A 24,212-nucleotide genomic window follows, 5' to 3' on the forward strand; every position below is an offset into this window, starting at 1 on the left:
GCTTGGAAGTTATCTCTGTTTAGCCTAGGAGTCTCCCTTCTGTAAGACATCTTGATCTTTAGCTTAGGTCCTTTAAACCTTCTTTTCAAGTACCAAAATCTCTGATACCAATTGTTTGAAATATAAGAGGAGTAATAGAGAGGGGAGGGGTGAATTAGTTACCAAGAAAATAAATCCTATATCCCTTTAAATTGTCAATAAAATACAAAACCAAACTCTGCTAAAACTAAAATACTATTGTAACTTGGTTAACATAGGAACACTCAGTTTAGACTAAGAATTATTGTTACTTGGAAAATAGTAAGATAATTACTTCTTAATATGTTTTATGTGATTAACCTTGTTAAATTACTTGAAAAATCATAAATAAAATAACATGAATACAAGAGACACCAAGATTTAATGTGGAAACCTAATTTAGGAAAACCACCAATTGCAATTGCAACTAGTTACTATTTTTCACTCTTCTGAAGTGAGCCATGTTAGGAGCCAACCATGTTAAATGTTACAAAACACACTGATAGGTGTTATCCTATCAAAGGATCTAGTTCACCCTTTTAGGGTGGCCTTCTTTGAGGTCTTTAGACACTTCAATCTAGAAACACAACCTTGTTAAAGGATTTGGAAAATAGTTGTTAAGCTATGTTATGAGATTTGATTCATTGCTACAATTATTAGAGAGTAACAATAAATTGACCTGATTTTTGATGCAACTATCTTTGTTGAATTTAGATCTCTATTTTGGCTTTAATGCTTGATCCTCCTTGATTAGAATGTTCTTTTCAACTTGGTCAACTTAGATACTCTAATATCCTTCCAATTCACTTCTTTACTTAAATTTTTAAATCCCATACTTATTCAAAATTCAATCGTCAAATTGAACTTATATTTATATATTTTACTTTGTCAAGTTACCTTGAATAAAATTTCAAGCAAATAAAATGCATCCCATGAGTTGGCTAGAACTAACCAACAAAATTGTTAGATCAAATATACTAATGCAAAAAAATCCTTCATTAGCCAACCCAACTTAGACATCACTAACTCAAAAATGAATTTCCTTTAGACTTCCTTTGGTAACTAAGTGAGCTCAGTTAACACTGATTCCATGAATAATTTCCTTAGGTGACTGAGTAAACTCAGTAGACACTAACTCTGAACTTGGTTAACATTGAAATGCTTGTCATACACTAGAACTTCCTTTCACTCCTGAGTGATCTCGACATACATTGATTCTTAGAATATACTTGACATTTGCATAACATCAAAGACATCATACAATTCAATGATCATATCGAACATTTGAATCACCCCAAGAACTATGGTATGAATTTAAAGGTAGATTCTATGCATGTAATGAAATTGGTCATATGAAAAGGGAAAGCACAAGTAAGAAATTTAAATATATCACTAATTTTATTGTTACAATTATTATGGTTTTGTTTATAGAGTAGTTGACTATAAGAAACCTAAATTTGATAATAATAGTAGCTATACTAGAATGTTTAGTGGTGCTAACCATGGAAGAGAAAGAATGAGATCGAATGAAGGAGCTAATGGAGCAAGAAACAACATTGTGTGTTACAAATGCAATGACTTTGGACACATTGCCAGAAATTGCAGAGCATCTATTAACCAACTTGGACCTAAAAATAGAAACAATGTACTAGTTTGTCATTCATACAATAAATTTGGTCATATAGAAAGATTTTTTAGAATGGATATGAGGAACATCAACAAGAACCTAAAATTGAGAAGGAACAATAACAAAAATGTCAAAAGGAATGATAGCAATATTAACAGTCAGAAATATGAGTTGAGAGAGCATATAGAAGAATTCAAGGGAGTAGTTTTCAAAGTCAAAGATCCATCTAGTTCACTTTTAGTATTAGAAGAGAAGTCATTTGATGTAGCTAAAGGAAGACTGAAGTCAACAATTATATGCAATTCATCCTATTTTAATTAAGCATATTTTATAATAGAAATAAGCATTAGAAAGATAGAAAAGGTAGTAGAAGGTGAATTATGACTTGCACATTTAGTATGAGGTACTTCATGATTAGTTGAAGTTATGGCTAAGAGTGCATATGATTTGGAGATCATATGTGTGTGTACAAAAGAAAATAAGTCTAGTGGTAATTGGAATTTTTTTTTAATAAATTGTGTGCACAATTAATGTAGAGATCAAATTGGTAAGATTTAAAGATTGCAAATGAGATCTTGTATACCATTTGAGCATGTGATGAGTTAAAAAGTGAATTGAGTTCGAATGTAAGGAAATCTAAGTAGCAATAAAGTAAAGTTTTCAGAAACCCCAGAAATCAAGGTTTTTTTTCAAATTTCAAGAGTTCATCTGTAAGTTTAAATCAAAATTTGTGATAATCATGATTAAGATTATGATTTATAATGGGATGAGGATAAACCTAAAATGAAGATAATCCCATTAAGCCTCTAGAAGAAGACCCTACAATAGCATTTTCTCTTATCCTAGATAGATTATCATATTTGTAGAATATAGAAAGCTATCCTAAGAAAAAATTTGAAATAGTAAGTGAAGATAAATTTTGAATGGAATTTGATCATATCTGCAACTAGGACATAAGCTTTAAGAGTGTCTATTAATACCTAGAAAAAAATGAAATGATTAAGATTTTTTTTTCACATGACTTTGACAATGAGGATTGGACAAAGATCATATTGAGAAGGATTCTAGATGAAAAATTATACTTAGGAGATTATGTGTTAGAAATATTAGCTAACCTAATTCATGAGGTGAATAGTCTATAAAATGAAGGATCAATCCCTATAAATGAAAATAAAGTTAAGAATATAGTGCTAGAAAACACCAAGTTTGAGTATAAAAGGATAGGAATTATAATAAGTAAAATAAAACAACATGATATAAGATTCATATGTAGAATTATGGCATCAAAGGTATGTGCCAACTTGATAGAGGATGACATGGTAGCATGATTCATTCATGCCATGTAAAATATTTGTGTAGGAATATTTAAGGTCAATATGTATGAAATCCTAAGAGCACAATTAGTAGAAAACTTGGAAAGGGTAAAGAGAGTTAAAAATAGTCAATTTAGATTTAGATCACTTATTATCTATATGTTTTTCCATTTGATTAAAATATTTTCATTCATATCTATGACCAAAATAATCGGTAGAGATAAATAAATATTTGAGAAGATAACCAACATGTATATAATACATCAAGTAGAAAAGATTAACAATAGTCTAGATCTGATTATAAGATCATTCCAAACATAGATGAGACAAAGATATAGAATTCCACCTTCACTTGTAGATAAATTCAAAGATGATATATGTTTCATGGTTGAAAAATATTTAACCTATATAGAACCAATGGAACCAATAATGATCTATGTTGAACCACTTGGTTATGAAGTTACTATTGAACAAGCAAAATGATATGCAAAAGAAATCCTAAAATCAACCAGAGATCAAGAATTTGATAGATTTGGAACTTATAAAGAGATAATGCATTTGACATCTCAAGTTTAGCTTGACAAATATTCAAAGAAAAAAGTTGAGGCCATAATAAGGAAAATCATGTAGGAAGCACATATGGCATAGAGCCCCAAGCTATCTATTTTTTATCACCTTCAATAGGTTTAGAATAAAAAAATTCCAAAAGTCTTATTCCACAAGATAGGTTGAGACTCTACAAGGTAGTCCACACCCACAAACTAACCTTCTCATAGAATATTTAGACCTAATCTAGAAATAATAGGTATTCAAGGTTCAATTTGATTATTAGGGTGGCATATCATCTCCCTCACACTAAAGATAATAAAAATAACCAATTTTAGACTTTCCAACACATTCCCCAAGTTTTGGCATCCAAGGAAACTCTCTTTCCATAAGAAAGGCTACTAGGATTGTGACCAACAACTAGATATTTCTTCCTCCCAAGGAAAAAACCAATCCCAATTTCTAGTTCTATATGGAACTCTCAACTATCCTCAAGCTATTCCAAGAGATGAGAACTTGACCAATCATCTAACATCCCTTTTCCTACAATTCACCTAGTAGGAATTAGGTCTTATTAGGTCTCTTTTACAAATCAAGTACCCTATAAAATGCCTCCCAATCACCACAAAAACTTGGATCATGTCAAGGATTATAAAAAATTACTAAGTTTGTGATTTTAGCTTCAGATTCCACCCCAATTCAATCTATGCATTCATTTATAAAAAATTGGATAGTCAAATAGAGATGCTTGTCCTAGGGTTTTGCTAATAACTCCAGTGGCCAGCATTGGTATGATCTACAAGAAAAAAAATCTTGAAGTAAATTTCCATATCTTAAAAATTACCAAGGATTATATTTTTCCCATGGTTACTTTGCAAGATATGAGCAAGAGAAGATGAAACCCTCGGTACAAGCTTGTTCTAGACCAATCAACACAGAAACCTTCCTAACTTTCTTATTCATTCACTTCAAAGCCTCTATCTAGATGAAAATGAAAGAAGAATCAACCCTCTATCTCACCATGTGAGTCATCTAGTGATGTCATCCCATACAAATTTGTACAATGCTTAGAAACAACAAAAATACACCAAAATCTTAGTTTTCTTATTGATTCAATGCTTCCTCTATACATTATCAATTCCAATATTTTATAAGATATGTTTTACATCCTATTTATACAAGTCCTAATAGTTCTTTCAACTAAAAGGTGGTTTGGAATGATTTTGCATAAATAAAACTAAAATGTAAAAAGTTGCTCATTAGCAACTTTGACAACTTTTAGCTAGAAGTTGTCAAAAGAAAGTTGTCATTATTTCTTGCATACTAAAGGACTTAGAAGATTTAAGAAAAATAATATACACTTCCTAACATTTGGTCCTTCTAATTCTAACATAAAGTGTCCCTTGACCTAAGTTAGATAACAAGATTTATAATTGCATCTTGTGTCCCTTGGTCTTACATCTAGGACTTATTACATAGATGAAATGGAGAATTTTAATACATTAGTTCCTTGATGAAGATGCATTTGAGTGTGAACCTGAACCATACTCCTAGGGTTGATTAATCTTAAGTCCCTTTTTTCTTGTGAGCTTGTACAATGCCTCTTCATGTCTTCTTCATTCATCCAAACAAACTCCTCTTCAGGATAACCTACCAAATTCACTTGATACTTATTGTAAGTGTTCTTCCTAGTCTTCTTTATGACCTTGTTGTCCAAGATCATCTTGGATTCCTTTTTTGCATGGGAAGGTAATTCGACAACATCTTGTTCAAACTCCTCCAATTGTATTTCATCTCCTTCATCTACATCCCCTTTATAAGGTGTGAGATCATAGATATTGAAGATTGGTGAGATACCAAGGTGTGTTGGAAGTTCAAATTCATAATAATTTTCTCCTAATTTCCTCAGAACCTTGCATGGACAAATCTTTATCATGAGCAGTTCGGTGTTCTTACCCTTTGCAAATCTCTCCTTTTTAAAGTAGACCTGTATGGTTTCATAATAGATGAAGATAATCACACCATTTTCTTTCTCAAGGATACCATATCTATTTTGAAGACCACCTATTCCATCATGAAATACACTTAAATTTTCAACCTAGGGACCTAGGACTTGAAATGGGTTAGCACATTATGTGCACTAAGTTCCTTTAAGGGTCTTAACACCTATGTTGTAGGAAAGAAAAATACATGAAAGGAATCTATACTATTGTGACAAAATGGTAAACACACTTGGAATAAAAATAGATAACTACAAAAAGATTTGAAAAATGAATCTAAACTAGTTAATAACTCAAAACATCCACATGATCATTTTCTACAAGTGTTGTAGGAACTTTTATAGTAATAATGTTGCATGGGTAATATAGTAAAGCTATCTTGAAAATAGGAAATTGCAAGGAATGAATCTAATCTACCTAAATCTATTCCACCTCCCAAGTGGGTCCCCTTGGTCAGTTTCAACAAACTAAGAGCAGAACAAGTATTCCAAATCACTCTTTCATTAAAATCCTTCTTTGATTACACCGACTAAATAATTCATGAAGAATAGAAAAGAGTAACTTTCGAATCTTAAACAAACATTGTCTATTTTCTCATTACTTTCTTATTAAGATGATCCAAATCCATTATATAGAGGATTGGATACATATTAAAAACATGACATAAAAGTCTTGAAAAAACATCACCAAAAAAGAAGGCTAAAGATCAACCATGACATAGTGCATTTATTAGTAAGTAACATAATAACAACTTGCAGGAAATATAGCAAGTTGGGCCTTCCTAGATTTTCTAGAATAGTAACTCCTCTATAGGCACAACTTTCGTAGGAACTAAACTATTCTTTCCTTGCCATGATCGGCCTTCATCATTCCTCTTCCTTTAATGCAATAATCACCACCCTTTGCGTCACTCTTCATTTCTTAAAAGTTAAAAACATCTAGAGCACATATGAAAGATAACATTCCTACTCTTATTTAGATAGTAGAACATAGCTTAAAATATTTATATGAAATACTACATTCTATGTATAATATTAATCAAAGTATGTCATACACACTACCCATAGGTTTAGTAAGTTCTAGCTATCTTTGGCATAAGTTCATAAGATATTAAACACAAACATTTTGGAAATGTTTTTGACAAAGCACAAAGAGTAAGTTCAAACTATAAAAACTATATCAAAATTAAGATATTAATATGACTCATCATCTACCCCCCACTATTCAAATGCTTTCCTCAAGCATTATACTTCTTTTTCATAACTCTAAAGTCTCCAACTATAGTTTTTCCTTGCTTCCCACTTCTGAAAGTGTAGAAGAATCCTCTAGTGTTCTTCTAATGTTCACCCAAGTGTTCCTAAAACAATGGATTTAGTCTAGTAGCATCATTATCATAAAGAGGCCAAAGAAGGGTAGGAGGCTAAAAAGTCAATGGAATCCACAATCCCTTCCTAGTTTGTCTTCCCAATTGTATATACTTGGCCACACTATTAACAATTGCCTCATAATTGATAGGGCTATGTGTCTTAACCTTTTTGAAATATTTTGGCAGTTGATTCTATCAGTTCCTAAGCTATGCAATAGCTCTTTATTGTGTAAATTTTGGAAGTGTCTAATACTCTCTATAAACCTTTTCTCTTTTTGTAAACACTTTATCTTTGATATATGGTTTTGGTCTTCCATAGGTTAATCTACACCAATCTCTTAGAAGGTCATTAGGCTTACATGATTCAACCCATAGTGCTAATGGTTCAGACTTCTCAAGATCTCTATAGGTATCTAATTGCCTATCATAATTTATCTCATTGTGCATCTAGGACATTAAAGCTCTGAGGTGAAAATCCCCTATGTAAAGTAGAGGATTCCACTCCGTCTCATGTGGAATTATGAAATTATGTAAATAAATTTCACACAACAAATTCTTCTACCATGAGGGAAAAGTTTGATACACATTGTAAAAATATTTAGCATTTTTAATTCATAATCAACATCCCTTATTGTCATTATCAGTTGAAATAGTAGAAACGAATCCTTCAAACAAAGGGAATACACCTTGGGTGGTGGTCTATAGGCCATTACCTGGTTAGCTAACTTTAAAGCTTTATTCATTTCTTGTTTTTGTTTCTCAAGTTGCTTCTTTAGTGACTCAATTTCCTCATCTTTGTCAAATATTCCTTTATGCATTTGGTCTCTTTCTTGCCTCCACAAGGCCTTTTGAAAAATGGAGTGATTGTGTAGACCAAATAATATAGAATGAATTGTAGATGAAGAGAATTCTTGAGCCATAAATTTCTTCTTTTATTCCTTCGTAGCTTGCTGGAAGTAATGGGTATACTAGGAGGATCTATAAGGCATGATAAAAACATTAGAATATATAGGGACTAGTGGAAAAGTAGGTTGATAATTTTTAGCGCTTTTTCTTAGACAACAACAAGTTTTGACTCACACATTTCCCAATTTCCTTGTGACATTTCATTAATAGGCTCATTTTTATTTGTTTCCACATTTTGGGATTCCAACTATATAAGAGAGTCATCTAGAATATTCTCAACCACTAATTCTATATGAGATTTTGAAATTGAAGCATTTAGGTTTTTAGTGGAAACTGGGGATACTCAACCTTGCATGTGAGGGCTTTGAAACACAGGAACCTCTTTAACTTCTATTGTTTTGTGGGTCTACTTTGGTTTAGGTGTGAGTGGGGTAGATGCTATAGAAGTGGTTGCTATAGGAATAGACCTTTTTCTCTTTGTCACTTTAATAGAAGGGTTTTGGGCTTCCTTCTCAATATTAGGGATCTCTTTAACAACCTTACGCTTGTCTTTTTCTTTAGAAGAGCTAGGTATATCACCCTCTAGAATAGGATCAATAGGTTTATTAGGAGAGGGTAATGTTGGTTCTTTTTCTATTTTAGCCAAATTCTAACTAGGCTCTACAATTTCTTCCTCATTCCCTAAATTTTGCAGAATAAGGTTGGCTTGAGGCTACAAGATTTTAAGTTCAATAAATTCTACCCATGATATAGGGGAGGAAACCCTAAGAGACCTTTCAACTAAAATTTTGATGAGGGCATGATGAGAAATATAATTTTCATTTCCTTTTTGAGTTTCTTTAGTGCTAATACATAACATATTATAAAGGAAATTGGGGAAATTAACTTGAATGTTATGTCTTATACAACAAGGCAACTTAAAATGGTGAGCATGCAAGTTTCAAAGCCTTCCTTTGCAAGTCAAATACTTGATGATATTGGTTACCAATTCTAGAATCAAAGCTAGAAGAGAGTCTTTTACACCCTTTCTTTGAAATGTCCAGTAGAGGGTCACCTATCCAAGAGAACTACACCTATGATGACCCAACATCATGTTCATTCAGATAATGCTCCCCGATAGCTAGTAGTCTTGTGACTTCTACTATCCACTCCTCAGTAGATATTACTTTTAACCCCCATACTATGCCTTCCCCTTCATCAAATTTTCTCATAAACTTCATTTCTACTTCTTTATTGAGCTCAATTAGATGTAGGAAGTAGCCAAGCCAACCACAAGCATGAAATTGTTGGATTCCTTCCAGGTTCGCAACTAGAATACTATGAACAACTGGATCATGTCTCTGAAACCATCCTCTCATCTTAAAAATTTATAGCCTCAAAATTTTTTTGTTCTCACCAACTTGATAAATTTTAGCCCTTTAACACTTCTGTAAATACCCTCTTCTCAGAATTTTAAATTGATCTTTCTAATAAATGCCAATACCACATTCTCTTAACAAGACTTCGTTATGTTTGGCATGTAAAATAATGATGCAATTAATTATGAAGGACATCAAGGTTTAATTGAAAGTGTTATCATAATAAATCATAGTCCTTTGTAATTATGTCAAAGACATGAGATCTTTCCCAAAATTGTAATGAAAAGGTATGACAGATACAAAAAGATTTTAAAATTAAAATTAGATCAATGTCGAAGTACAACCTATAACATGGACATGAATAGGGTATCATGGAGATGTCACTTGGAAATTAATATACTTTCTTAGTCCCCTACTAAATTTTGACAAGTGTTCACACTTAAAAATTTTGGCATAGGAATGAGAAACTAGCTTAAGGCTTATACAATACATTTACTATAGTATTATATATAAATATTGAAACCCATGCACCAAAAAATGAATAAAGAGTAAAAATGTTGTACCTAAATCTTTTTGAACATACTTCCACATGAAAATTTATGAGGTGGTGAAGTTTGATGATCACAAAAAAGGTGCTAACGACATGGTTACTGAAAGGAGTAAAAAATAGAATTTGTGGGTGAAGTGAAGTGTGAGTGGATGATAGATAAAGAAATGGGATGAATTAATACAAATAAAAAGAAAATTGAATGAAATAATGGACCTCACATTAAATGAGGTTTTATTAGAGTTCTCATTGAGGGTTTGTCATGGTACAACTACAGGAAGAAGGTTTGCACCCTCTGTTGTAGGAACTGTGTTCGTAGGAGCTAGTAAACTGTTAAGTTGGAACTGCTATAGGAACTTATCTTTGGTCTATGGTTTATGATAGAGGTGCAACCTATGGCCATTTACAAGAAATTTGAACTAGACAAGATCAATGGTTTTTAGCTGGACTACTCCATTGTCGAATACACACTAAATTTCATAAAGCCCTAGCCATCGAGTTTGCAACTTCCCTGGATTCTCTTTGAAATGAGAATCATATAAGAGAGCCTAATCTCCCACTTAGAATTGTTTATTACTGATATGTGCATCATGCCACTTCTTCTACTGCTACTAAATGATCTCTATTCTTTCTAAAGCTATCTTTCTCATTTCATCCAATGAGTTCAAGTGGAGAAGTCTCTCTTCTTATCTTGTAGGAAGACTGATGTTCAATTCCAAAGCAGTGCATAGTGTTTTATGTTCAAATTGAATAGGCAAATTTTCTACTTTTCCATACACAAGTTCAAATGGAGTGAATCTAGTTGTTACCTTCCATGTAGTGTGGTATGCCCAAATAGCTTCAATTAATTAACTACTCCAATGGTATGCCCATATAGCTTTAGTTAATCGGCTGCTCCAATCCTTCCTATGTATTTGGATTGTCTTGGTCAGAATGGCTTCAATTTCTCTATTGGTGACCTTCGTTTCCCATTTTCCTAAGGTGATAAGGATGGGATTTTTGGTGCCTTATGATGTATTCTTTCATAAGTTCAATGATCAAGTTTGATGTGAACTAGATGCCTTGATCTATGACAAGTTCTTTGGGAACTCCATAGCCTATGAATATTTCCTCATATAAGAATTTAGCTACCTTATCATCTCTTGCATTTTTCATTGCCTTGACTTCCACCCATTTACTTAAATAATTTGTGCATACTAAGATGTAGGATTTTCCATTTAATGGTGGGTCAATTGGACCTATGAAGTGCATACCCCACTTGCCAAAGGGTGTTACAATAATCTATGGATTGAGAGGCATATTATCTAACTTGGTTGGCTAGCCCATCCTCTAGCATTTGTCACACTTGTTGGTATCATTTGCTGCATCCTTATGTAATGTTGGCCAATAATATTCAGTTGTAAGTACCTTCAGTGCTATTCTTTTTCCTGCAAAATGGCCTCCACATGGTTCATCATGATAGGCATGTAGTATGTCATATTTCTCATCCTCTCCGACACATCTCCTCATGACCTGATCTAGTCTAGTATAGAAGAGATTTTTATCTATCCATTAATAATAAAAACTTTTCTCTACTAGCTTCCTCCTATCTTTGTGAGAGAAGTGTTGGGACATTCTAAGGAAGATAGTTTGCTATATCTGCATACCATGGTGTATGAGTTGCTATGTGGAACAAATACTCATCTGGAAATGTATCTTCAATTGGAGTTAGATTTCATTAGCAATGTGTGGTCTGGACAAATAATTAACAACTATGTTGGACTTTCCTAGCTTATCAATAATGGTAATATCAAACTCGTGCAACAACAAGAACCATCTTGCCAATCTACCAATTAAAATAGGTTTTTTCATTAACTACCTTATAGCCAAGTGGTCAATATGAACAAAAATAGGATATCTAGTTACATAATGTTTGAATTTGTTCAATGCATAAACTACATGTTAATGTTTGGTAGCTTCTGTCAGATAACTCTATGGTTATTCATACAATTATATATAAAATATAATAGTATGTGAGATATGAGCTTATTATTTTATATATATATATATATATATATATATATATATATATATATATATATATATATATATATATATATATATATATATATATATATATATAACACAATTAAGTTTGTATTATTAATTATCTATTTAATGAATGGACATGTCTATTCATTGACCTATGCCTAATATAAATGAGAGGATGTTGCATATGGAAAACATATATACCAACATAGGCAATGCAAGTACATTTGCAGTGATCCGAGAAACATCAACATAGTATCAAAGCCAACTAAAAATGTAACAGAGGATAAATGACTAAGAAGAAAGCTTTTTATGACCATTGATTGGCGATATGCCCTAACATTGATAAATTCACAAGAAATATAACATAGAGGTTGACACTACAATCAAATGTAGATTTCAGAATGCTTCCAAACCATCGTGTCTTGTTGATAATCGATAAAACCCCAAATTCTTGGTAAAGTCATTTCACAAATACAAAATTCAAAATTAATAAAGGGATTTTTAAGTCTAAGGTCAAACAAGCATGATTGAGAGAAAATTTAGTAAGACACTTAAAAAGCACTCAAGTATTTAGTAGATTATTTTGAAGGAAACAAATAGTAATCTTGATTAGTACTCCTACATGAAGAGGGGTAGAAACACAATGATCGAGGGAAGATCAAAATTAAATACTCAAATAAACTTAGTCAACATTTAATGTCAGGAAAATTAGGAGGAATGAGATCTATCACTGATAGCATAAGAGTCTACCCTTGAGATCCTATTATGAATGAATGCAAGAAAATATATGTACACAAAGCCAAATTGATACCATTAGACAAAAAAGAATATATCATGTCTTTATTAATATATGAGAAAAAAAATCTTAACCAATTTCTATATCCCTCCAAAATGTATCATCATCTTAGGTGACTCATACCTCATACTAAAGAAATACTTGGTATTTTTTGTACAAGAATCAAACCACATAATGAAAATTATGTAAGAGTACCATGGACTCATGAAATTATTTAAATGGTTGAATAACCTACAAAAATGGTTGCACCTGGTCTGTTAAGACAAATGCACCACAATAGTCGAGATGCTCTCATTTCTTCTGCAAAGCTTTTATATGCAGTGGATGGTAGGAGGTCTTATGATAAGAAATTTTTTTATACACACCACCATAATAGGTTGATTATAAAAGTAAGCACTTAGGTATGGATGTGAGAGGAACCACCTATGAGGGTATCTTAATGTTAATTTATGAATGGTATGCAATGATAGTGGTTGAAGTATTTAGTGATCTTATAATAATCAATCCATGGGATAGGGATTAATTTAAAGAAATTAATAATTAATAAGATTCATTCTTATTATATTTACATATTATTTTAAAGATAAAAATAAGAATAATTAGTGTAAATATAATTAAAGGATAATTTATAATTATTAATGAAAATATGATTTTGATTATCCATTTGAAGTATATATAGAAGCTGGAATATATGCATATATGTTCAAAATATATATTTAAATTAGATATTTATCTATATTATATTGGAGTTGTCTTATATTATGTAAAATTATGCATGAGTGCTTTATTTAACTAATCAATGAAGTCTCTCTCTTATTTGTATTTTTAAATATGTTGTAAGAGCTATATACTTTGATCTTTTCCATCAAGAATGTTCTTGCAGGAAAAAGAGGGAGATTAATATTCAGAGGGAGAAGACTGAGGATGCTATTTGGTTAATCTTTAGCAAACCCAATTTTACTGATTAAGAGGGAGTAAACCATGTTGAGATGGTTTCTATAATGATCTATAAGTTTTCATGGTCAAGAGGACTGTGACCATGTGACTTTTATATGGGCCTATCCCCTGTGTACACCATGAGGAAGTGATGACTTCCAAATGATCATTACTTGTATTTGGAGAAGTTTCTGTAAGGTGACAATCTTAAAATAAACTTGTATTATGAAATGAAATAAATTGAGTAAATGGTAAATGTCTTGTATCTCAACATTCTAGGAGGCCATTACTCTTAGAGTACTTGGTGAATATCATTCATATTCTAGGGGGCAAATACTCTTGATATCAAATGTGATATCTAAACATTTTGATTAAGTGTTGAATATCATTGATATTCCAGGAGGCCAATACTCTTGATATCAAATGTGATATATAAATGTTTTGAGTAGTTGGTGAATATTATTAATATTTTGGGAGGCCAATACTCATGATATCAAATGTAATATCTAAACCTTGTTTTGAACTTGATGAATATCAGATGTTGATATTCTAGGAGATCAAGAATCTTGATATCAAATGTGATATCTAAACCTTGTTTTGAATAATTGATGAATATCACATGTTGATATTTTGGAGATCAATACTCTTGATATCATATGCAATATTAATGGTGTAAAACTTCTAAGACATCCTTAAATTCCTAATATTACCAATGGTGTAATACTTGTCTTGTGTTTATCCTCCCTTGTGAAGAGGGAGTGTTAATGTTTGGTAGATTTTGTCACATAACTCTATGGTTATTCATATAATTATATATGAGATATAATAGTATGTGGGATATAAGCTTATTATTTGATATATATCTACACACACACACACACACATAACACAATTAAGTTTGTATTATTAATTTTTTTTTATTTAATAGACATGTCTATTCATTGACTTATGCCTAATATAAATGAGAGGATGTTGCATATAAGAAAACATATATACCAACACAGGAAATGCAAGTAGATTTGTAGCAATTTGAGAAACATCAATGCTACAGCTAAAGGTTCTTTCATATTTATTGTGTAGTTTAGTTCAGGACCATGGAGGCTTTTACTAATATAGTAGATTATATTTTCAAGGTTAGTAGGCTTTTTTCCTAATATAACACCTAGAATTTAGTCTTATGCATCAGTATGGATATGAAATGGAATTGACCAATCTGGTCCCTTCAGAACTAGTGCTATGGTGAAGAGTTTCTTAAGTTGTAGGAAGGCTTCATTACATTCAAGTGTCCAAACAAATTCAACTTCTTTAGTCAACATTATATACAAAGGAATAGATATTTTACTGAAATCTTTTATGAAATGCCTATAATAGCTAGCATGACCTAAAAAATATATTATATAATTTGGTTTTGTAGGTATGGGCAATGTTAGAATTACCTTTATCTTAGCTGGGTCCACTTGTATCCCTGTAGCTATTATAAAATGACCAAGCACCATGCCTTCCTGCATGAGCATGAAAAATTTCTCACTATTGAGTGATAGATTATGGTCTTTGCACTAGATAAGAACCTTTTCAGGATTCATTAAGGCTTCCTCAAAGGTGACTCCAAACATTGTGAAATCATGCATGCATATTCCATGCAGTCATATGATATATTAGCAAAAATGTTGATACAACTCTTTGAAATGTAACGAGAGAATTACATATGCCAAATGGAAAGATAGAATATGCAAAAGAACCCATAGGGGTGTAAATGTTGTTTTATCCTAATCTTTTGGAGCTATACTTATTTGATTATAACCACTATATCCATCAAGGAAAGAAAAATATTTCTTACCAGCCAGAGTGTCTAGAACTTGATCAATAAAGGGTAAAGGAAAATGATCCTTCTTGCTTTCCTTATTCAATTCTCTGCAATCTACACAAATCTACCATTTCCCTCCCTTTTTACATACTATAATCAAAGGTGAGACCCATCTACTATCAAATATAGGGTCAAACTAGCATTAAGCAACTTTTGTAGTTCAATTTTAATGATTTCCCCGAGTGTTGGATTAATCCTCCTCTTGGGTTGATGGAGTGGTAGGAACCTTTCATTGATATATATTCTATTAGTGCATAAGGTAGGACTTAACCCTTTCATATCCCCATAATCAAATGCAAAATCCTTTTTGTGTTTTTGAAGAAGCTCTATTAATTGTTTCATCTATTTGGGAGGTAGTTTGTGATTGACATGGAGATTATGACCTTTTGACAACTCAATAGTAGTTGTGAGATCAACTATAGAAGCTTCAAAGATTGGACTTGTATCTAGTTCACATGGTAAAAGCTGATGGATAATGTCTGGCTCCTTGGGTAGAAAACAACTCTCATTACATTACTCATACATAGTTAGTTCAAACATAGAACTATCAGATACATCCATTTCTACCACACAAGTATTATTAAGAATACTTTGAATTACAAAATCCTCCTTCTATAGCTTTAGAAAAGACTGTCTATGTAACATCATAAGTTATGCTATAGAGTTTAACTCTTCTTCTCCATCTCTCAAATTTGGCCATATAGATGTGCTTAAGTCTGGTTGGGGTTGTGTTGAAGGATATAGGTCAAATTTCTTTGTTTCCTATCGATCTGCTATGTTCATACTCCCTAACCTACAACTTATATTTGCATCACCTATAACTAACCATGGTCATCCTAAAATTATAGGGTAACTAGATAAGTTGACTTTTGGGGCCAGAATCATGAAATCTATAGGGTACTCTAGAGAGTCTAGGGTTACTACTATGTCTTCTATCATCCCATCAAGAGTGATAGTAGAAATATCTCCAAATTTCCAAATTATTGGGGTAGCCCTTAATCATTCTATATTTAGCTTTTTCGTAGTATCCTTAGTCATAATATTTATAGAAGCACCAAGATCAATCAAATCATTTTTAACAGACTGGCCATTTATAATCAAATTTACTACTAGACTTCTTGGATTAGAATATTTAGGAATAACCAATTTTCCTAACATAATGTCAACCAATTATCTTACAACATGGACTGTGGTTGGGTCCTTCTTCTTTCTCCTAGGCTTTTTTAGACAAGCTTCTTTGATGGCTTTACCATAAATATGAACATCTTTAATAGCTTGGAATAAAGGAATTTGGACATGCATGTTCTTTAGTTGATCAATGATGTCAAAGGATTTTTCTTCTATTTGTGCAGGTTTACTTTGTATGAGCTTTTGTGGAAAAGGAGGTTCAACTACTGTATGAGTTTGAGCTAAGCTAGTTACATTGGTTGGGTCAACCATTTGTGGCAGAGAAGTTGTTGGTTATGATGCTATAGGAGTATTTGGTATTTCAGTTATGAGAGGTAGTTTAGGCACTAGTAGGGTTGTACCAAATCTCTCTCTCATATATATATATATATATATATATATATATATATATATATATATATATATATATATATGCAACATTTAGAGCATAAGCAAGATATTACTGAACATCAATAGAATACATGGGTTATTGTGGCTATTGGTTATTTGGATTTGGCTAAGGTTGTGCAAGAAACCAAGTCTACTTTTGAGGTCTAAAATTTGTAGGTGGTGGAATTAGTGCAAATTGTGAGACTGGAGGTTTTAGTTGTGGATTACCAAGGTTTTGGTTAGGCCATTGCTAAGGTCCTCTCCATTTGTTTGTAGACTGCCAATTTCCTTGGGGTGGTTGCCATTGGCTTTGTTGATTTTACTAGATAAAACACTGGTTATTTTGTTGGTTTGGGTAGGAAGGTTGGGAGTTCTAAGGCCATTGAGGCTGTTGTGAATTATTTTACCAAGCATTATTCCAATTAGGTTGACTATATTGTGGAGGACCTTGGGCACTATAGTTTTTCCATTGATTACCATATGGATTTGAATTTTTTAAAGGGTCTTGAGGAATACCTGATGTGTGGCCTATGGCCAGCATTAAGCAACAAAGAATACTTGCTCATCCTCTCCTTCTATCTTGATGTACTCAGTTGGAAGATGTTGGTTCTCCACACTAGTGACCAATTTTTTTGACAATCTTTCTCTTTCTTCTAGCAATGTGGATAGTACTCAGCTAACTAAACCTTAGCCTCTGCATCCTTCTTCTTTGTAGTCATTGTGTCAAAATGTGTAGTGACATCATTTATGATGTCCTACTTGAAATTTGAGAGTAGATTAAATATCTCAAACTTTGAAATACCCTGACTGATCCCTTTAGTGGCTATGGAGCAGTGTCCTCTGCCTTTCTTCATAGTTGACCTTGAGTAGTTAAGACAAATTTTCTTGAGGAAATCCCAAGAATATTGATATACATCACCATCATCCATTAGATTTGGTGCTTCCAGACAATTATCATTCACTCCTCTCAAGAAGACTAGTTTCTGTGAATCCTCCACTAGTACATGTTGAGGGCTCTTCTGCAGTGTATACAAGAAACATGAAACATAGTCTTCCAATGTTTCATCCTCCTTCTATGATATTCTAAAGATATCATCTCCTCTTGGATCATTCCCCTTGCAATAATCTTTGTATTTATTGAGAAACAGAGTTTTCTTTTCATCCCAAGTACCTGCTGCATTAGCTTCTAAGCCCATGAACCATCATATCGCTAATTCTTTTAGTGTTGTTGGAAACAAATTGAGCTTATGGGCATCAATGTTATAGTCAAAGATATGACAAAGTATGTCATACTCAAACAAGAAAGTATTAGGATCCTTAGTTGCAAGGCCATAAAACTTTGGAAGAGTAGTTGCGAGTATATTTTTGAGATTAGCATCGGTTAGGAGTCTTGGGAGAGGAAATGGAAAAGTAGGTTGTGCCATGATTAGAGGTATTTGATTATGGGGTTGTTGTTGAAAAGGAGTGTTGGCTATAGGATTTTTAAAAATAGGTGGATTTGGACTAAATCTATCAAGAAAGTTGGCCAAAATTTGAGCAAAAGGTTGAAGACCACTTGTGTCCAAGTGTTCTCTCTAGAGGATGATCTTGTAGGAAAATTAGGGCTTGCATCCGCAAAAGGAAACTCAACTTCTTCTTCAATTTCTTTGTTCAACTTAATAGACTCCCATGGAAGAAATTTTCCATATTCATCTCATTGTCTTCCTCTTCAATGCATGCAATTGAAATGGTGACTTGTTAATCAAGCTCACAACTTTGTGGTTTTTAGCTAAAAAACTAATCTAAAAATAAAAGAGTCATGAAGGTTCCTAGTTTGACACCATTACTAGCAGTAGTGCCAAAAATGTATGGTTTCATATTAGATGAAGACAATCACACCATTTTCTTTCTCAAGGATACCATATCTATTTTGAAGACTACCTATTCCATCATGAAATACACTTGAATTTTCAACCCAGGGATGTAGCACTTGAAATGGGTCAGCATAGTATGTGCACTATGTTCCTTTAAGAGTCTTACCACCTATGTTGTAGGAAAGTAAAATGCATGAAAGGAATCCATATTGCTGTGAAAAAATAGTAAACATACTTGGACTAACAATATATAACTAGAGAAATCTTTGAAAAATGAATCTAAACAAGTTAACAACTCAAAACATCCACCATGATCATTTTCTACAAGTGTTGTAGGATTTTTCATAGTAACAATGCTGCAAGTATAATATAGCAAATGTATCTTCAAAATAGGAAATTGCAAGGAATGAATCTATTCTACTTAAATCTATTCCACCTCCCAAGTGGTCCCCCTTGGTTGGTTTCAACTAACTAAGTGCACAACAAGTATTCCAAAATAACTTTTTCATTAAAATCATTCTTTGATTACATCGACTAAATAATTCATGAAGAATAGAAAAGAGTAACTTCTGAATCTTAAACCAGCATTGTCTATTTTCTCATTACTTTCTTACTAAGATGATCCAAATCCATTATAAAGAGGATTGGATACTTATTAAAAACATGACATAAAAATCTTGAACAAACATCACTAGAAAAGAAGGCAGAAGATCAACCATGACATAGTACATTTACTACCAAGTAACTAAATAACAACTTACAAGAAATTTAGCAAGTCAAGTCTTCCTAGATTTTCTAGAATAGTAACTCCTCTATATGTGTAGCTTATCCATAGGAACTAAACTATGCTTTCCTTGCCATGATCGATCTCCATTATTCTTCTTCCTTTAATGTAGTAATCACCACCCTTTGTGTTGCTCTTGATTTCCTAAAAGTTAGAAACATTTGGAACACATATGCAATATAAAATTCCTACTCTTATTTAGATATTAGAACATAGCTTAAAATATTAATATGAAATACTATATTCTATGTATAATATTATGCAAAGTATGTCATACACACTTTCTTAGGTTTAGTAAGTTCTAGCTATCTTTGGCATAAGTTCACAAGATATTTACACAAATGTTTTGGAAATGTTTTTGACAAAGCACAAAGAGTAAGTCCAAACTATAGAAACTATATCAAAATTAAGACATTAATATGCCTCATTAAGACCCACACCAAATCTTCAACCTACAATTGCACATCTCTCCTACATTTATCTTTGACTTATTTATACTTTACTACACTCTTTTCCAATGCCATCTTCACTTGTTCATAGGCATCCTTCATGTGTTCAACAATTTTTTTACTATGAGCACTGATTGGAACATTAGATGGAATGTCTCTTAGCTCCAAGATAGGCTCTGGGTTGTACCCATAATCAACTTGAAAGCGACTCTTCCCCATACTTCTATTCATTGAATAATTGAAGGGAAACTTAGTTTGTGGTAGAATTTGATCCCACTTTGCACCATACTATTTGGTAAGAAATCTAAGCAAGTTTCCTAGTGATCTTTAGACCACTTAATTCTTCCCATCCGTTTGTGGATGATAGGTAGAACTAGAACTCAAATTTGTGCTTAATGTCCTCCATAGTTTCCTCCAAAAAATGCCCTAGGAACTTCACATCCCTGTCTGAGATGATGGAATGTGGAAAACCATGAAGTCTCACAATTTCCTTGAATAAAAAATTGGAAATATAAGTAGCATCACTAGTAATTTTGCATGGAATAAAATGAGACATCTTACTAAATCTATCAACTACCACATAAATACTATCAAAATTTTTTGTCCTCTTAACAATCCCATGACAAAGTCCATGTTGCAACTAATCCATGGTCTAGTTGGTATAGGTAGGGGTTGGTATAGACCAACATTTATAGAGGTTTCCTTCACCTTTTGACAAATGGTGCATGCCTCCACATACTTTCTCACATTTGTGTAAACCTTAGGCCAAAAATAGTACCTCCTTACCTCTTCCAAAGTTTTATCCAAGTCAAAATGGCCACTCATGCTGCTTGCATGTTTCTCCTTTATTATGTTTTCCCTCATTGAACACTTTGGGATACACAATTGGTGTCCTTTGAATAGTAATCCATCTTGGATGAGAAAATATGCATATTTTAGATGATAATCCTAAGAAAAATTAGAACATACTTGATATACTTCTTGGAAGTCTTCATCATTTTCATACATTCCTTTCAAGGAAATAACTCCCACACTTTACAATATGGTTTCTTGCACTTCCAAGTTCCTCCTACTTAGAGCATCAACCACTTTTTTGGCCACCCCATTCTTATGTTTTATAGTAAAGGTAAATTCTTGAATATATTTTACCCATTACACATGTTTATGGCTCAATTTCTCTTGAATATTTAGGAAACTAAGGGCCTGATTGTTAGTAAAAACCACAAATTCCCTAGGCAGTAGACAACTTTGGGTTGTACCCATAATCAACTTGAAAGGGATTCTTCCCCATACTTCTATTCACTTAATCATTGAATGCAAACTCAGCCTATGGTAGAATTTGATCCCACTTTGCACCATACTATTTGGTAAGTCATCTAGGTAAGTTTCCTAGTGATCTATTGACCACTTTAGTCTTCCCATCTGTTTGTGCATGACAGGTAGAACTAGAACTCAAATTTGTGCTTAATCTCCTCCATAGTGTCCTCAAAAAATGCCCAAGGAGCTTCACATCCCTATTTGAGATGATGGAATGTGGTAAAAAATGATGTCTCACAATATCCTTGAATAACAAATTGGAAATATAGGTAGCATCACTAGTACTTTTGCATGGACTAAAATGAGACATCTTACTAAATCTATCAACTACCACATTAATAATATCAAAACCTTTTTTTGCTCTTAATAATCCCATGACAAAGTTCGTGTTGCAACTAATCCATGTCTAGTTGGTATAGGCAGGGGTTATTATAGACTGACATTTGTAAAGGTTCCCTTGGCCTTTTGACAAATGGTGCATGCCTCCACATACTTTCTCACATTTTTTTGAACCTTAGGCCAAAAATAGTACCTCCTTACCTCTTCCAAATTTTTATCCAAGCTAAAATGACCACTCATGCTACCTGCATGTTTCTTCTTTATCATGTTTTCCCTCATTGAACACTTTGGGATGCACAATTGGTGTCCTTTGAACACTAACCCATCTTGGATGAGAAAATTTGGGATAATCCTAAGAAAAATTAGAACATACTTGATATACTTCTTGTAAGTCTTCATCATTTTCATACATTCCTTTCAAGGAAACAACTCCCACACTCTACAATATGGTTTCTTGCACTTCCAAGTTCCTCATACCTAGAGCTTCGACCACTGTGTTGGCCACCCCATTCTTATGTTTTATAGTGAAGGTAAATTCTTGAATAGATTCTACCCATTATACATGTTTATGGCTTAATTTCTCTCGACTATCTAAGAAACTAAGGGCCTGATTGTTAGTAAAAACCACAAATTCCCTAGGCAATAGATAATTCCTCCATTTGTTAAATGATTGAAATAATGCATATAATTCCAAATCATAAGATGAATACTTTTTCTTGGAGTCATTTAGTTTTTTAGTGAAAATTGTAATAGGTCTTCCCTCCTAACTCAGACTACCCCAACTGCAAGATTTCAAACATCACATTACAAGGTAAATATCTTTCAAAAATTAGGAACAAAAAGTATTAGTTTCTTTGCCACCTTATTCTTTGGCATTTGAAATGCTTCTTTAGCCTCTTTGGAGAAAATTTGCATCTTTGGCCACCTTTTATTGTGATGAAGGGTGCTCCCCTTAATACCATAAACCATAATAGAAAACAAAGAAATAACAAAAAATTTGAGAACAAAATATGGAATTATTATTTGTAATACAAATGTAGAATTAAAAAATTCACATGTACAATATTCTAACCCACATGGGCACCTTCCTTACAATAATTTGTAAGACAAGTTGTGAACTATCAACCATAACTATTCTAGAAAATGTTCGGGCCTTTCTTAAATAGGCAATTTTATGCCACCTAGGAAGGTTCTAGCCACTAAAACTTAATACCTAGGGTCAACAAACCCTAACAATAGATATAGAATTGGCCAAATACATCTTTGACAAATATTTTAGATATTTCAGGTAGCCCAACTTTGAAAGGCCATAACTCATGAACCATTGCTCTGATTGGCTATTATAACCACTTTTCAGAAATGCCAACTCCTGATCTCCATGCTCAAAAAAATGCTAGTGCCCTTCCGTTGAGTTTTCAAACCTCATCTAGGCACTCTAAGGCATCAAATGGTGAGCTTGAAGATTTTTTTGCAATTTTTTCTACCGAAAATCTGCAATAACTTCTCTAATACTTATGCTTGAGCAATGAAATTCTTATGGTAGGCTTACAACTCTAAAATGAACCTTCCTATAGAAAGTGAGAATATTTTGAGCTCATATGGAAAACTTACTAAAAATAGAAAGTTTTCATAAATAGTAACCACCCTATCTACTATTCCTTATTAAAATGGAAAAGACTGAAAATAACATATTTTTGGGTGATGCAAGATTGCACTTACACCTAGGATGCTCTTGCATCAAACAACTAGGGTAATTTGAGAAGGGACTCTGTCACATCTCAAGTGTTCAAAGGAAAACCGTGGTGGTTAACCTCCTCCTTTGCTAGCCATGATGAATCCTCTATAGGCCTCCCTTTGCATTTGACCAAATATTCCTCATAAGTTTTTTTACTTATACTTTTGGCAACACAACTGTCTAGTATCTCTTCAATCTCCTCTATAGCCAAACTAGCTGCTAGAATACTCCACTGTGCTTCTACAACTTCATCTCCATCACCTTCTCTGATATGAATCTAATGGTACCCACTCTTCAAATCTACCTTTGTGAAATACTCAGCTCCACTCAAACAGTCCATAATATCATCCATCTTTGGCAATGAAAATCTATCATTGATTGTGATCTTGTTGATAGTGTGAGAATTTGTGCATATCCTCCATTCTCCATTCTTCTTTGGTGCTAATACTATTGGTACAACACTTGGACTTAGACTCTCTCGAATCAACCCCTTCTATAATAACTCATGGATTTTCTTTTTCAACTCTTCACTTTTGGTTGATGTCATTCTGTGCATTGCCTTGTTTAGAAAGCTAGCTCTTAGAACCAAATCCATCTAGTGACTGATCTTCCTCATTAGGGGCAATCCATCAGGTACATTATCTGATACAATATAAAAAACTCTCCCAATATATCTACAACTTTTTGTACATATCTCCTCTACTTCTTCTATACTATCTTTTGGAATTATGGAAAAAAACACATGCTCACACTTCATACCTTTGAGAAACTCTTTTCCATCAACAAAACATATTTTGGTAGTAGTACATACCTTTTCTTCTTTCTCCTTCAATGGCTTCAACTTATGTTTCACTCCATCCTTGGTTAGAC

Source organism: Cupressus sempervirens, chromosome 1, assembly GCF_028749045.1.
Source record: "Cupressus sempervirens isolate cs-2001-9-10 chromosome 1, ASM2874904v1, whole genome shotgun sequence".
In the NCBI taxonomy this organism is placed as follows: domain Eukaryota; kingdom Viridiplantae; phylum Streptophyta; class Pinopsida; order Cupressales; family Cupressaceae; genus Cupressus; species Cupressus sempervirens.